General features: G+C 40.8%; 1 protein-coding gene across 1 annotated transcript in view; it reads left to right on the forward strand.

Annotated features, from left to right (window-relative positions):
- Nucleotides 1-703: 703 nt before the first annotated feature.
- ENOX1 (ecto-NOX disulfide-thiol exchanger 1) overlaps nucleotides 704-17,386 on the forward strand; it is a 355,077-nt gene continuing 338,394 nt past the window's right edge. The window contains exon 1 of the mRNA XM_072135263.1: nucleotides 704-879. The gene's annotated coding sequence lies outside the window, so the exon portion shown is untranslated. The remainder of the gene's footprint in view (nucleotides 880-17,386) is intronic.

Below are 17,386 nucleotides of genomic sequence, written 5' to 3' on the forward strand. Positions count from 1 at the left end.
GGCAGTCCCCAGGTTACGTACAAGATAGGGTCCGGAGTTTTGTTCTTAAGTTGAATTTGTATGCAAGTCGAAACTGTATATTTAATAATTGTAGATCCAGACAAAAAGAATTATGGCCCCAGTGACAATTGGAGTTCAAACATTTTTTGATGTAATGGGACCAAGGATTATCAATAAAGCTTCATTACAGACATCTTACAGCTGATTATTGCAGCCTGGGACTATAGTAAAGCATCCAGAAAGCTTCACCAGAGGTCAAAGTGGTCTGTCTGTAACTATGGGTTGTCTGTAAGTCGGGTGTCCTTAAGTAGGGGACCGCCTGTAAATATGGGTATATATAGAGATCACAGGGTAATAACATGGTCATAGGAAACAATAGGAAGGCTCTGCTCTGAAGAGCTTACAATCTACTCATACCCATGTGTGCGCATTTCTCCAAGTCTATCAGACTTGAGTGGTTTTTAGTGGATTTACATCACCCATTGATAAAGTGCATGGATTGGACCTGGTGTTGGGGATTATGTATTTTGGATGTGGCGGCTTAGGGTGTTGTGTGGTGATGTGTGAGAGAAGTGGTGCCCTCCCGCCTGCAGCATCAGTGACAGGCGGCTGCCTGCAGCTCCAGCCCAGGCTTTCCTCCTCTCCGGCAGCAGCAGCAGCAGCAGTGTCCCTCCTCCTCCTCCTCCTCCTCCTCCTCCTCCCCGGCTGGCATTGTTTATGAGTGGCTCCTGGTCGTGCTTCCCTCATCTGCCGGCACATCTCTCTCCTGCTCCCCGCCACGGGGCGTCAGTCTGCAGCATTTGCACAGCTCTCAGGGGCCGGGACGAGCCACAGCTTCAGGCACGGAGGCCAGGAGGAGGGCACAGCACTGGCACAAAGGTAGGAGTGACAGCAGCATCTCCATAGCGGTGCCCGCTCCAGCTGCCATGTCTCCCAAGCATCACCCTGGCTGGAGAAAGTTTCCCGTGCCGTGTCCAGCGCTCATCTCCTTTGTCTCGTCCCCTATGGCCGGGAGAGTTTGCTATAGTTGGCACTTATGGCAGAGGCGGCTGCCCAGCACGTGTGGGGTACAAGGCTGGCGGCTGGAGAGGTGGGCACCCTGCACCTGGGGGCTGCTGTCCAGCTCACACCCACTTGTATCTCCTACTCAATGGGACAAAGACTCCTGTACTTAGTTGTTTCTCCTGGGATCCCAGAGAGCAGTGTGTATGTATGTATGTGTGTGTGTATATATATATATATATATATATATATATATATATATATATATATATATATATATATAGACAGAAAGTAGTGCTCCTGAAGTGGCTGCTTACAGAGAACAGTAGCTTGACTCCTGTTATGTATTTGAAGTGTCAGTGGTGGCCTGAGGTGCTATTGTCAGGAGGCTTGAGGCACAGCTCTATCCAGTGCTGACAGCTCTGCCAAATGCCTACTCCAGCCTGTAAGAGTGATTGGCATGGCTGGCACTGGCACTGTCTTATCTCTCATCTTACATTGTTTTGTCCTTTACCATGTCTGTTCTTACCAGTGATGTATGTGCTGCTCCAGACCTTTTCCTATTAACCTCTTCATAAGCCTGCGGCTTCTATAGGCCCCCTATGGAATAGCTGACGGATCAAATTAAATGTGTCCTCGGCGTAGTACATCTGGTGCTGGGATGTGCCTTATCAGCGGTCACAAAGTCCCTTGGAATATATAGAGTGATGTGTGCTAATGTGGGAGTTATATAAAAGTTGGTACAAGTTCCTTGCATGGCTATATTTGGTATTCCTGCTATTACTAGATCTATGTTCTGCTCTTCACAATATGCGGGCGCCTTAGTCACTGCCACCACGTATATGCCATAAAATATGCATATCCCTTTTAATGCCGCACATTGAGTAGCACCTAATTGCCTGTGTGTCTCTCTCGGCATTGTTCTCTTTTCACATGCCCCTCTAATAAGGTTAGTAATTCTTTGTACACTTGTTCTCTCTGCTAAAAAGGCATTTGCCATCAGTCAGCCTGTGCAGCCAATGTCATACAGTCACTGACTATTATAATAGTTTATACTGTAATTCACGTTACTGTTATTCACAGACATAGTTGCGCCGAGTTTGTCACTTGGTGCAATTTATTATGATCAATGATGTTGGCAGGTAAACTGCTCTTTCTAGAATTTTGGCTCCAAAAGTCATACAATAGGGTATTTGTGATATTTTGGTCTTGCTAGTATTACAGGACTTTTTGCTTTTAAACAATTTCACTCTGGCAGGGGCTGACATTGGAGTCAACTATAGGTAGAGAATGGATATACCTAACAGTTTTTAGATTTGCACTTCATGTTTTAATGGAGTCTTGCAAGTAATATGATAAATGCCCCCATTGAGTTATCACAAAGAGCTTCCCATATAATAATATAATATACTCAATATAGTTCCTACATTAAGTTTCCACTGAAAAAAATGTATATACAATTTCCAGCCCCATGTTTGAGAATAATCCATAGCTTACTTATCCTTGGATGCTCTGCTGCTCAGTTCCTGAACATGTCCAGATATTCTGCTTTTCCTTCTTCAGCAGTGACATCCCCACACAGGTTGGTGAGTGAGGTGAGGGATATCCATCAACATTGGCAAAATATTGCACTTACATAGTACCGAACCCTCAGAAACAGTCAGAGGCAAAGGAAAGGCAGCAGTATACAGACAGGACCCCCAAATGCAGTCAGAGGCACAAGCCAATCAGCATCCAATTATAGACATTGAGAGGCAAGAGACAGTCAGCAAGCTATTGACAGGACCCCAGAACCGAAACCGAAGAAAGGGATATGTGGACCTCTTAGTAACCTGCAGCCTAACGGTAACAGTCAGAGGCAAGACTCCGCAGGCTACTGACAGAAACTGAGATCAGAGCCAGTGAGAAGGATACTGACCAGGACCTCATACCAGAGCAATAAAAGGCATGGAATAGGCAGCAGGATACAAACAGGACCACCAAATGAAGTCAGAAGCACATGCCAGTTAGGGTCCCATAATAGACAGTCAGAGGCAAGAGACGGCCAGCAGGCTTCTAATAAGACCCCTAGAACCAAACTCATGGAAAGTAATAGGCTGCAGGATACTAAGGGGTCTGAATAACAGAAATATTCGGAGGCAAGGATCAGCATGCTACTGACAGGACCCCTTAGAACACAAACAGACAGGTAAGGGCTAGGTAGCAGGCTACCGAATGGACCCCCAAATGCAGTCAAAGGCAAAGGCCAATCAGGGTCCCAAAGTAGGTAGAGACAAGAGATAGCCAGCAGACATCTGCCTGGACCTACAGAACAGAAACGGTCAGAGGTACCAATTTGACATGCTTTGTGCAGGGCTGTGTAATCTGTGTGCGCTATATAAATGAAGAATTATTATTATTATTAGAGGTAAGAGCTAGTCAGCAGGGTACTGACAGGGACCGAACAACAGAAACAGTCAGAGGCAAGAGCCAGTCAGCAGAGTACTGACAGCGACCAACAACAGAAACGGTCAGAGGCAAGAGCCAGTCAGCAGAGTACTGACAGCGACCGAACAACAGAAACGGTCAGAGGCAAGAGCCAGTCAGCAGAGTACTGACAGCGACCGAACAACAGAAACGGTCAGAGGCAAGAGCCAGTCAGCAGAGTACTGACAGCGACCGAACAACAGAAATGGTCAGAGGCAAGAGCTAGATAGAGCTAGATGTCTGTAGGCACAGTTTCTGGAATTCTTGAACTGGAATTGGTTATATAGCTTTACAATGGGCCCCCAGAATGAACTTTGCTGGTGGGTCCTAAGCACCCAAGTCTGACAAAGTTGTTAGTCTTGATTGCAGTAATGGTATCACTGATACCCCCATGTGAGATGTGAGCCTATAAGGTTACATCACAAGTGCATATTCACATGTCAACGCGCTGTTCCTGAATTATGTAGTGTAGACATCTGCATATGCCCAGTTCCTCCATATACTTTACATATGATTGGTCAAACCCTGGTAACACTTGCATTGAAATTGGGTGTAATATCCCCCATGGACTGGTTACATGCTATAACGTAAGCATCCTTTCCAGATAGGATCATTATATGCCTTATTGTACAATCCTGATCATGTGTGATATTGTCATGTGATTTTGATTTGGTATAAAAAGACTTGTGTTTATTGGATGTCATTCTCTGTTAAGACATTGTACTGTAAAATCACTTGTGGTGCTCGATCACTTTGCACGCAATAAGTTGCCATGGAGCATTACCCTTAGAGTTGTCATGGTGTACAAACAGTGCAGCCCTAAACAGTTAACTCAAGAACATCATCTGCACTACATCTGTATATAGTCTTCTTATATGCAGCACTTTCTGTGTTGTACAACAATAGGCTTTTTTTACATTTTTCCTTTTTTTACAGCAATTTTAAAAATAGCAAGTCTTCTTTCAGAAACTAAAACCAGCTAAGATATCATAGTATATAAGGCTGGAAAAAGACGCAAGTCCTTCAAGTCCAACCAAGAATTGAATAAATGTTTTATTCCCATACCCTGTGATATTTTTTCTCTCCAAAAAGGCATCCAGGCCTCTCTTGAACATGTACATAGAGTCGGCCATAACAACCTCCTGCGGCAGAGATTTCCATAGTCTCACTGCCACAGGCCCCGGTATAAAAAGATCCCTGTACTGCTCATTCAGGTATTTGTACATTGTAATGAGGTCTTTTTTTCTAAATTGAATAATCCCAAATTTTGTAATCTGTCATTGTATTCCAGTCCTCCCATTCCTCTAATAATCTTGTTAAATGGTATATGGTAAGAGATAGAAATGTGCCACAAGAGCTTGCAATCTATAATAGGTGCATCGTAGAAAGAAAAGCAAGATAGAAATAATGAACTGGTGTAGTATTTGGAGCCATCCATGTAAGGCTGGGTTCACATCACGTTTTTTGCATACTGCTGATGGACACTTTCCCCACTGAAAAAATATGTATCTAAACGTCTTGTGCGTCTGTATACTTTTTTTTACTTTATTTCCTTTAGGAAAACGTATATAACAGTGATATCTCAGTTATATGTACAGTAATATCCCAGGGCTGTGTACAGTGATAATCCAGTGTTGTATACAGTGATATTCCAGTTATTTATACAGTGATGTGCCAGTAATGTATATAGTATTACTCCTCTCCTGTGTATATTGATATCCCATTTATATGTACAGTGGTATATCAGTACTGTATATAGTATTACTCCTTTCCTGTGTATATTATCTCAGTTATATGTACAGTGATATACCAGTACTGTATATACTATTACCCGTTCTCTGTGTACAGTGATATGCCAGTTATATGTACAGTGATATGCGAGTAGTGTATATAGTATTACTCCTCTCCTGTGTATATTGATATCCCAGTTATATGTACAGTGATATACCAGTACTGTATATAGTATTACTCCTCTCCTGTGTATATTGATATCCCATTTATATGTACAGTGATATACCAGTACTGTATATAGTATTACTCCTCTCCTGTGTATATTGTTATCTCAGTTATATGTACAGTGATATGCCAGTACTGTATATACTATTACCCCTCTCTGTGTACAGTGATATGCGAGTACTGTATATAGTATTACTCCTCTCCTGTGTATATTGATATCCCATTTATATGTACAGTGATATACCAGTACTGTATATAGTATTACTCCTCTCCTGTGTACAGTGATTTTCTTAGAACTGTGTGTAATATACCAATTCCGTATACAGTGATATTCTAGTGTTGTGAAGAATAATAAACCATTGTTATGTACAGTGAAATTCTTAAGCAATGCAAGATGCTATTCTAGAGCCATGTACAGTAATATTCCAGTGCTCTGTATATTGTTGTACCTCTCCTGTGTACAGTCATATTCCAGCTCTACATACAGTCATATCCCAGCACTGTATCCATTGTTATTTCTCTAATATGTACTGTAATATCCCTACAGGAGGTCAGGGAGGTCAGGACAGGAGGTCCCCTACTTTAGGACACCTGACGTAAAGACGACCCCTAGTCACAGACGGACCCCTCTGCCCCCTGTGACCTCTGGTGAAGCTCTCTGAATGCTTTACTTTAGGTGTCTGTAATGAAGCTTTATTGATAATCCTTGGTCCAATTACAGCAAAAAAAATTTGAAAATCCAATTGTCACTGGGACAAAGTATGTTTTTGTCTGGATATAAAGTTCCGACTTACATACAAATTTAACTTGAGTAAAAGCCGAAGGAACCTATCTAGTATGTAACCCGGGGACTGCCTGTACTGTATATTATGTTATTGCTCTCCTGTGTTCAATGATATTTCCGTGCTGTGTACGGTGATATTTCAGTGAGGTGTGCAACAGTATAGTAAAGCTATATACTGTTATATCCCCGTGCTATGTACAGTGATATTCCAGTGCTGTTTATAACAATATACACAGTGATATACTTTTGCTGTGTACAGTGACATTCCTGTGCTCTAAATATTATTATTCCTGTACCTTGTACAGTGATATCCCAGTTCTACGTATAATATTATTCCTTACCTGTGTACATTGATATTCCTCTCCAATGCACAGTGATATTTCAGTGCTGTATACAGTGATCACTAGAGTCCAGTGGGCCCAAGGGGATAATTCCAAATGGAGCTCCCTTCACCTAACCAAGACCACCAATATCACCTGGGTATTAAAAAGAAATAGGGGAATCCGCGTTCATTAGTTTGTGCCTTTACTTAAGATATATTGTCCACTATTTCCCTGATCTCTCATGGCAGGTGGTGGTTGGCTTTTGTTCGTGCAGTTCGTTTTTTTTTTTTTGTGACTATAAGGCGCACCATCAATAAATGCCTGCTAAAACGTCTAGGTTCAAATATAAGGCGCACCTGATTATAAGGATGAATGACCAGCATGTGGCAGACCTGTGCACAGCTCAAGGCAGCTGTTGTCTGTAAGTACGGTTCATATATAAGTCGCACCTTTGATTTCTGAGAAAATCAAAGGATTTTTTTGTGCTCCTTATAGTCCAAAAAATACGGTAAAGAAGCAGTAGCACCATTGCGCTGCCAGCCCCGGGAATACACCCACAACGGCGCTGTGCATAGTACATAGTTCTTGTTCAGCTGGGACTGACGCTAGACAGGAGTACACTACTCGTATTGCATCTGGCTTGTGCGCTGTGTCAGGGGTCTGCAGGTAGAAAAGGGCAGGTACTGAACGGTGACAGCCGCAGGCCCCCCTCTCCCTGCGACCACAATCGTTATGCCCCTGGTGATATTCCTCTTCTGTGTACAGGGATATTCCTCTTCTGTGTATAGTGATATTCCAGTGCTATTTATAGTATTATTCCCCTCCTACATACTGTGATATCCCCTTCTTATTTTATAGAAGATTTTGTACCTAGTACTTTTGTCTTACAATTTCAGAAGGTCTGTTGTTACTAAGCCTCTCTATATATACTGTAAATGTTTCACAGTTTTCTTGGGGAAATTAATATTTTTATTTTGTGCTTGTCAGTTTCTCAGCCGCTTTGTCATCCTGAAGCATCAAATAAATCAGATATGACGAAGTTGCTTCTGTATTTAATCCAGTGCAAACCTTTGCTTAAAACCCAAAGGGCTCACATACCAGTCTGTGCCAAGGAATGTGATGGGCACAGGGCTCTTGAAATGTACTACAGATTTTTAATGGAAAGTGGCAGCTTTCTCCTATTACATATTGTTGAAACCAGTCAGGTTGAGGAGAACTTATAATATTTGTATCAGAATGGGGGCTACTTATCATTAAACAGGCTTCTTGCGACAATTCTAGGTCTATTTTTGGAGCTCCACTGCCCATCGGATTCATTACAGTGGGTTTGGCCCTTTAATAAATGTTCTTTTTAAAAAAAGGCTCAAAATACATAAAATGTCCCAGCAGAGGGCTGGAGTAACTATGAAACTTTTTATCGGACTTTTTGCAAAAGGCCCATGTCATTGATCTGGCTCTGCACTGTGTTGCACTGGTAGCAGTTCTATGTTTATGCCAGATTAATGAAGTGGTGGAAATAGCCCTATGAGACTTTTTAGCAGTGATGAGTACCATGAAACCTAAATGCCACTATTTTAAGATTTTTTTTTTTTTTTTTTTTAATACAAAAAAAGGCCAGGAAAACCAATGATAAATAACCCCCAACTTGTATATCTACTATGCATTGAATGGCAATAAAGTAAGTCACTTCTTTAAAGGGCTTCTATTTAACCCAGTGGGGGTAATTTATCATATGTTTCTCTTACAGTATTGCAGAGTAATATCATGAACAAGCAATCAGATGATTGCTTTTTCATTTCCCATGGTGGAAATAATAAAGAATAATATTGTTGTTCAATAGAAAAGAAATTAATAAATCAATAAAAATGGCCATAACCCCCAGACATATAAAGAGACATATAATGCTCAAAAAAGTCTAAATCATAACACAAACCCTACAAATATAGCATCGCCTCATCCATAACAACCTGTAAAATAAAAGTAAATAATTATTGAACCCGCACGATGAGCGCTGTAAAAAAAAAATTTAAAACCCGTCAAATTATGATTTTTACTATCTAATCCCATAAAAAGTGATAAAAAAAACCCATATGTACAGGTGGTCCCCTACTTAAGAACACTCGACTTACATACGACCCTTAGTTACAAACGGACCACTGGATATTGGTAATTTATTGTACTTTAGTCCTAGGCTACAATAATCAGCTGTAACTGTTATCACAGGTGTCTGTAATGAAGCTTTATTATTAATCTTGATTCTTATAACAAACCAGCATTTTTAAAATCCAATTGTCACAGAGACCAAAAAAGTTCTGGCTGGGATTACAATGATAAAATATATAGTTCCGACTTGCATACAAATTCAACTTAAGAACAAACCTACAGACCCTATCACATGTTACGTAAAAAAACAAGCCATCAACCAGCTCTGTAGCCAAAAAATTAAAAATGTTATGCGATGAATAACGATACCAACCCCAAAATCACTGGAAAAAGCATCTCATCCCGCAAACAAAAAAGTTGTCACATGACCCCAATATTGAAAAAGCGAAAAATTTTATAGCCTACAAAAGGGGCCAATGAGGAAACTTAAATCCTGGCAGCTGCAGGGTGCTCCTTCCCTTCTGCGCCTCGCCGTGCGCCCATAATACAAGTAACAGCCACGTGTGGGGGGTCTTTGCACTCGGGAGAAATTGCATAACAAATTGTCAGGTGGGTTTTCTCTTTTTATCTTTTGCAAATGTGTACATTTTAGGGCTAAATGAACGTATAACCGACAAAATCGGTCCATTATAAGTTTCACTTCTATTTAGCAAATTTAGGTGGTAAATCGATCTGCCTGAAAACATGATGATTTAGAATTTTGAAAATGCCAAATTTTTCAAAATAATTTTTTTCTCTCTAAATAAACGCAAAACTTATCAGCCAACATTTACCACAATGAAGTATAACATGTGAGGAAAAAACAATATCGGAATCCTTTTGATAAGCAACAGTGTTCCAAAGTTATAACCATATAAAGCGACGCAAGTCAGAATCCAAAAAATGGGGCTGAGCCTTAACCTGTAAACTGGCTGCGTCCTTAAGGGGTTAAAATGTAAATGTCATGCGTGAAACTTTGGTTTCCTTACAGTGACAGTAAAGATTCACTCCCATCACTTCCTGTCTCTGTTGATATACCGAGGCTTGGCAATGACATCTTAGCAATCCAATGTTAGGGTGAGGTAATTGCTGAGGACAAGTAAACCAAGACATTTAAAGGGGTTTTTCCACAAAAGAAAATTTTCACATCTCAATCCCCTAGTGACATTAACACAATACAGATCATTTAACTCCTTACTTTCAAATTTTACTCAGTTTTATTGCTGTTTTAGCTCTTATCACTCCCTAGGTTCAAAATTCCAGGGTGTGGGCGGGGACTCTCTAAGCAGACACATTATGATCCCTCTAGCTCTGTGGGGTGACAGTGTGGTTAGATTATAAGGGTACAGGTGTCTGAGAGATATTTCTCTACAGACTCCATTTTTGTCCAACCGGATGCCATCTTTTCTTAGCCGGTGGGGTCATGTTGTCCACTCAGCCATATTGTGAAATGTCTATTCATGTCATGATTCAGCCATCTTGTGTAATCTGTTTGCCTGCTTCTTCTTGACTCTTGTCAGAGATGGTTTCCCTTCAGCCCGTTTTCTTCTCATTGGGGCAGATTTATCAAGCAGTCTGAAAGTCACAATATTTCCAATTGCCCATGGCAACCAATCACAGCTCCCCTTTAAAATATTCATGAGCACTGGTGAAATGAAAGCTGAGCTGTGATTGGTTGCCATGGGCAACTGGAAATATTTTGACTTTCAGACTGCTTGATAAATCTGCCCCATTATCTTATTTTGGTTAGCAAGAAGTCTTTGGAGCCATTCTCTGTACATTTTGTAGCTGGGATAATATAAACCTACTGTTTATATGAGAACAAGGCCTCTGGACGAAACGGTGCATAGTTCATGAACATTTTGGGAGAATGGCTTAAAGGGGATGTTCTTTTATATTCAGCTGGCCTATAGCATTGCAGTATTTTATCACCTTTTCACGCCCCCTATGCAGATCATTTTCTATGTTTTATATATGTGGCGGTGCGTTAATAAACAGTGTGAGTTTGCATTTTCTAAGAGACTGGAGTGTTTGTCTTGAGTTCTGCTCTCATCCTGGTACCGGTAGCCATTTTGGCTATAACAGTTAATCTGAAAGTCACTTTACAACTGATAAGGGCTGTTTGAGCCCTAGATAAAGATCTTTAGCAGTGTATATACACTTTGATCTGGCTTCTAACATTGTACTAAAACACTGACACATAGAAAGAGGGCTGAGACAGATGATGAGATGCCTATCACACAGAGGCATGACAGACAGAGGCTGACAGACTTTTACATTGTTACACTTATAGCTCTTCTACATCTGTGTTCTCAAAGATATGTGTCTGCCTCCCCCTTCCCCAGGCTCACTTATTTCCTTGTAGTTTGCAGCTTCTCTTTGCTCATGATGTGCTAGTAGGAAGTGAATCAGTGTGAACTATGTGCAGGGGGCGGGGCTACAGGCTCAGAGTAGAAAGACACAAACTCGGCAAGCACGGCCATCACACAGAAATCCAAGATGGCGGCCCTGACCCTAAGTCAAAAGTTACAGGGTCGTATCTAGGGCAACTCAATTTGTGTACAGCAGGACTGATAGAGACAGGTTGGACTTATATCTGTGAAATGCTGTATTTTTGTTATCCTGAGTACATATAAAGGAAATCTACCACCACGCATCTACCTATTAAGGTAGATCCGGTGGCAGGTTCCTCTAATGTAGAGTAGTATAGCCCTTTTAGGGCTAATTCATTTGTGGATCAGAACTGTTATACATTTTAATTCCCCTAATATGTATATTTTCTACGCTGGCTGTATACTACTGGGGGCTGGCTGGCTGTATACTATAGGAGGCTTGCTGGCTACATACTGGGAGGCTGTGACCAATGCATTTCGAGTAATAGGTTTTCCCAGGTTTTGATGGTAAAAGTAGGGGCCTCGGCTTATACTTGAGTATATACGTTTTTTTTTTACTGGAAAACGGTTGCATTCTGTGATCACACAGCTTTGCCCTTGTTCCTATATACCACAAAGCTTTGCTTGGCATAAAGTATCACAGAGACACAATATAGAAAAGTGACAAGTGAAGGTGCTTTAACTACACACAGAAAGACTTCTATTAGAATTCTACATTTTTCTGCACTCTGAAACCAGTAACACACTGACATGAGATGATTTAGGAGTATATCTGCCCTTTTAGAAGGAGATGATCTGTATAAAACTATGACATGCAGAAAGTTATTGCCACCAAATAATCATTCACAACAATTCATCATTCACGACACAAAATAATCTGGACTGGCAGTGTATTTTACCTTAGGTAAGATCGAAGATGAATGAGCTGGAAAAAGATATTGAGATGTTATGATAACTTTATAAGAATACAGACTGGCCAGGTTGTGGTATTTTCTATGACACTATGAATATAGAAGCTGGAAATGGAGGGATTTCAGACTTTAAAGAAATTGTGTGGTTTCATACATTGTTATGCTTTGGGCTCCAGGTGGTCTAAAATAGGAAATAATTACTGGGGTTTGTGCCTCCTATCATTAAAGGGTTATTCCAACAAATACAAGTTTCTTAAAGGAAACCTACCACTGTAATGTAGAGTAGTATAGTATAGCCCTTTTAGGGCTAATTCATTCGTGGCCAAGAAGTTTTATACATTTTAATTCCCCTAATATGCAAATTTTCAAAAGAGGCTACTGGGGCGCGGCTACTCCACACTCCAGTAGCCACTTGCGTTTGGCCTAACAATACATCATAGTGTGCGCCGGCCGGCAGAAACGCATGGTCACGTCTCTGCCGGCTACTACAGCACAGAGAAGATAGAAGAGGAGCCGTTCCAAGGATCAGGAGCCGCGTGGAGCATCTGGGAGCCGGAGGGTGAGTATGTAAGTTGTTTTTTTTTTTAAGTGCAGGGCGGGCTGGCCGGCTGTGCGCTGCGTGGGGGCTGGCCGGCTGTGCGCTGCGTGGGGGCTGGCCGGCTGTGCGCTGCGTGGGGGCTGGCCGGCTGTGCGCTGCGTGGGGGCTGGCCGGCTGTCAATGCGTGGGGGCTAGCCGGCTGTCAATGCGTGGGGGCTGGCCGGCTGTATACTGGAGGTTTTGACCATCGCATTCCCCACCCTCGGCTTATACTCGATTCAATAGGTTTTCACAGTTTCTCGAGTATATACAGTATGTTATACAGATAATGCATCTATTGCTACATAAATATTTTTAGATGTATACTTTTTTTTTTTTTCTATAACCCTTCCAATCAACCCTATATTAATACTGATTACACTACAGGACTACCATGCAGCTAGCATTTTCATTGTAAACTTATCATTGAAAAAGGCCAGCATATTGTCATTATATTGTGGCATATTTATCAAGTTGAGTAGCCTCTGGCTATTTTTGTGACACATGTAAATATGTCTACATAAATTTCAGACAACTAGAGAATTGTCAGGTCCAATGGTCTGCAAGCTACACTAGGAAAGAATCATGTACAATCTTGTGTGTGAATCAGAGATCATGATCGTATCATAACAACATTTCTCATTCCATATGTTCCCAGCCATGGTGGAAATTATACACATGCAAAATAAATGTGTAATAAAGTTTTTTAATTCTCTTTTGCCATTTTCATGCGCTTTCAGGACGCATTCACACTTTATGCTTTTGAATGCATTTTGACTGCATTGCAAAAGGTAACGGGGAGAGGCTTTGCCGAAATGGAAAAATGGGTTTCCACTAAAACGTATGCATTCTGGAATGAGCTCCATGTGTTTTGCTTGTAAATAGTGCAAAACTTGCAATGTTCATTCCAGAAAACATGCATTTCAGTGGAAACACATATGCGTTCTGGCAACATCTCACCACATTGCGTTTTCCATTGCAGTCAAAACACATTCCAAAATACTCAATATCGATACAACCTAATGGGAGTCTATGAGCACCTGTTTCCCTAGGCAAGTAAATGCACTATGCTGCAGCTGATAATACACTGCCTACACCGAAATAAGGCCCCCTGCATATAGCAGTTGTTTTGGACATGTGCTAGCCACTATTTCAATGGCTAGAACATGTTTCCATGGATTTCTATGGGCTCACACAAATAGCCTTGATTTAAATGCTACAAAACTCCAAGCAGGTCCTATTCCTTATCTACACGCATGTGTTAACATTGCGTTAATAAACGTAAACGGTAATGTAATTAGGCAATTTACCTCTCATCAGCTGTTGTAATGCGTTTCAAACACAATGAAAACGCAATGTGTGAACGCGCCCTAAGCTGGAGAAGTCATGCAGTCATCCTTGTCTGAACATTCCTGTCCCTCTGTAACCTGCCGATGTCATTTCCTGCACTTCCTGCTTTCAATCTGCCATAGTACAACACTGACTCCCTGCTTTCGAGAGATGCCCCTGGGTAGGATTCAAAAGGGCGTTTCACCCGACCTGGTTGTATGCATATTGTGAAACTGCAAAAAAAAAAAAAATTACATTCAGTTTGAAAGGCATTTATTTAGGATGTCTTCCCTTTAAAAAAGCATCAAATGTCAAACAGTGATGCAATTTGAACATTGACAGCACTCTGATCAGTATTTTGCATCTATATTTGTAAACCAAAACCAGGGGTGGATCCTACAGAGAAAATGAAAATATATATATATTTTTTTTTTAGTATCCATTTATATTTCTAGCTACTAACTGGAAATAACGCAACATAGTGTAGACACTGCAGCATAACACAGTAGTAGCTTAGCAAGTGTGATATATAATACCAGCAAGTGTGTGATTTCCACTGGTTTCTGCAAAATCTGGACTAATTCCTCAAGTGTATGTAGCTAGCCTGAGGGCTTATTCACACATGTCCTCTTTAAATTTGTCTGTTTTGCATCTGTGTTTTTTTTTTTTTTTTATTCATGTCCATAAAAAAAACTGCTGGTTTACATTCATTAGAAGGTTCCCCATCATTGACAAATGGCATCAGTTTTTTATGTACCCATAGTCTATTAATCTCCATGATCTGCAAAAGTGGAAAAATAGGACGGGCACAATTTTTTTTTTCAATGGACAACTGATCAGTTGAAAATAAATATGAGCAGACACACAGCAATGAATGTTTCAGTAAGGCATCAGTGAAACTCATGGATGTGTGAATAAGCCCTAATGCTGTGGTTTTTCACTGCATTTTTTAAGCTTTGCTTAGGAATTGTAGTAGTGTGGTTTTTGCAAAAGCAGCATTTTTATTATTCCAAGCAGAAACATCACACAGTATGTTACCAAAACCTTCATTTTCCATTGCAACTGTAACCAATGCGGTGTTAATGGGGAAACCCAGACTTAATACATAGCAATTACTGAGTAGATGCTGGTGATGACAGGGCTGTAGATCAGTGTACCCAGGCCTCCTTCTGCCATCCCTGTAATGAATACACCTGGAGAGATAATTAAACCCTCTGTTGTGGAGTATGGTACAGCAACAGATCTATACTGGGACCAGCGGAATATATTTAGCAGGCACTTCTTGGAAGCTGTGATGGGAGGTCTCCGGTGCTTTCATAAAACATATTTATTACTGGTAAGGATTTACTACCAGAGCACCTTATCTAAAAAATGTGTCTTTTACAGTTTCATGTGAATAGCAGCACTGTACACAATATCCCCATTGTACGCAGCCACTTCTGGTTCTTGAGATTGTGACTGTACCTACAGATGTCAATAAAATGATGACATCCATTTATGAACGTTTATGAGGTTCCATATGCATCTTATATTATAGAAATCCTTTCCAGTGGCTGGTCGTGGTAACAAATTTAACATTTACATAAAATCACAGGGCTATTGTACAAACACCGGTATTTCATTGGCCAGTTTTAGGCACATGATTGTTGTGGGTGCATGAAAAAATCGGATTGTGCAGTGGGCAGATTTCCCAGACCCACCACAGTGCAGAAGACAGGACTTGCAGTAAAATATGATACATAGAATTCCCTCTGTGGCACCGAACTGTAAACATGATTTCATCTTGGAGATGCTGTTCTGCGGTGATTATTTCCATGCATCATATTTCACTATGATGTACAAAGTCCTGTCCTCTGCACATGATCCATTTTTGAAGGACCGACCACGGTTGTGTGCATTGTCTAAGAAATGTCGGAGTCCTGTCTTCTGCACTGCACTCCTATTTTCTGTGACTATTTTATTCTGCCAAACAAATCGGGTTACAGGCTTAATGGCCAATAAACTGAGGTTAATACAACAATGAGTGAATTAATTAAATGTCATTTACTTACTTTGCATGTCAATAATCTTAATTTACATACTTAGGGGAGATTTATCACATAGAATATCAAAAGTCAGTTTGGTGGAGTCTGCTTTGCTGTAATTTTCTCCAAATGTATCCAGTGTTGCATGATATTGGATCACTTTGGTGTAACTGTACTTTTAAAGCCAGGACTCTGGAGCGCAGGATGTGATAAATCCCCCCCATATGTCGCTGATCATCACTTCACTTACAGTACATACCTTGTGTGAAGCATCTCTAGGAATAATCTGGCTGTGATGTTAAAAACATGTGAACACATGAAATAGCTTGGCCTGAATTTCCAGGAATATATATTTGACTACATTACACAGTTTATGTGAACATACCATAGCTGTCAAACAACATACACATGAAAAGCAAGGTCTATTTGAAGTATTAGGGTATCTACACATGTAATGTATTATGTTATATGTTGCATAGCATTGTAGTGAATGGGATTTATGTCACGTATTGCTGCAGATCATGATGTGGTAATCTTCTCCCTGCCAGTTGAGTAGATTAGAAACCAGCTGATTTTTTTTTTTTTTTTTTTTTTTTTTTTTTTTTGGAATGGCTATGGGGTTACCACTGGGGTAAATCCCACTGCCAGTCTTTAAAGGGGTATTCTCGTCTGGGCATTCACATTCAGTTTGATAAATCTGCCATATATAAAAATTTCTTCAATTAGATGTTATTTAAAAAAAATGTTCCTGTGTGAAGATAGTTTCTCAGAAATGTAGTCATGTTGTCCCTTAGAAACGAGATGGCTTCCTCGGATATGGCTGGAGGGATTGCACAAAGAAACAAAAGGTTTTTGTATATGAAATGTCCGGGAGTTACTGTATGACCCACAGCCGTCCTGTGGTAATGATCGCTGAATCCAAGAGGTCAGACAGGACTCAATAGCTCATGTCTGGCCACCGCTGGCAGAGTGTGACGTGGTCGTAACTGAGGAAGCTGATCTCGTTTCTAAGGGACAGAATGACTACATTTATGAGAAATTATCTTCACACAGGAACATTTTTTTAATAACATCCAATTGAAGAAATGTTTATAAATGGAAGATTAGTGAAACTGAATGTGAATGTCCAGACGAGAATACCACTTTAAGGCCGGTTTCCCACATACCGTTTTCATCGCCTTTTGAAACGCATCCAAAATGCAGTTGGGAGGGGGTTTCGCCAAAATGCATGTGCCTAACATGTGCAGAAACCCTGAGGCCATATTCACATGAGGTGTTTGCATTTTGAAATCCAGTTCAGACTTAGAAGGGCCTGGCCTGGTTGTATATGTGTTTCCACTGAAATGCATGAGATTGGGAATGAGCACCACGTGGTTTGCATGAAGATGTGACATGTGATGGGGCCAAGTCCCTCCCTGTTGCACTTGAATTGCGTTTCATGTGTACTACGTTCATATGTAATGCAAACTTTATGTTTAA

Source organism: Engystomops pustulosus, chromosome 2 (assembly GCF_040894005.1).
Source record: "Engystomops pustulosus chromosome 2, aEngPut4.maternal, whole genome shotgun sequence".
NCBI classification, from domain to species: Eukaryota; Metazoa; Chordata; class Amphibia; order Anura; family Leptodactylidae; genus Engystomops; species Engystomops pustulosus.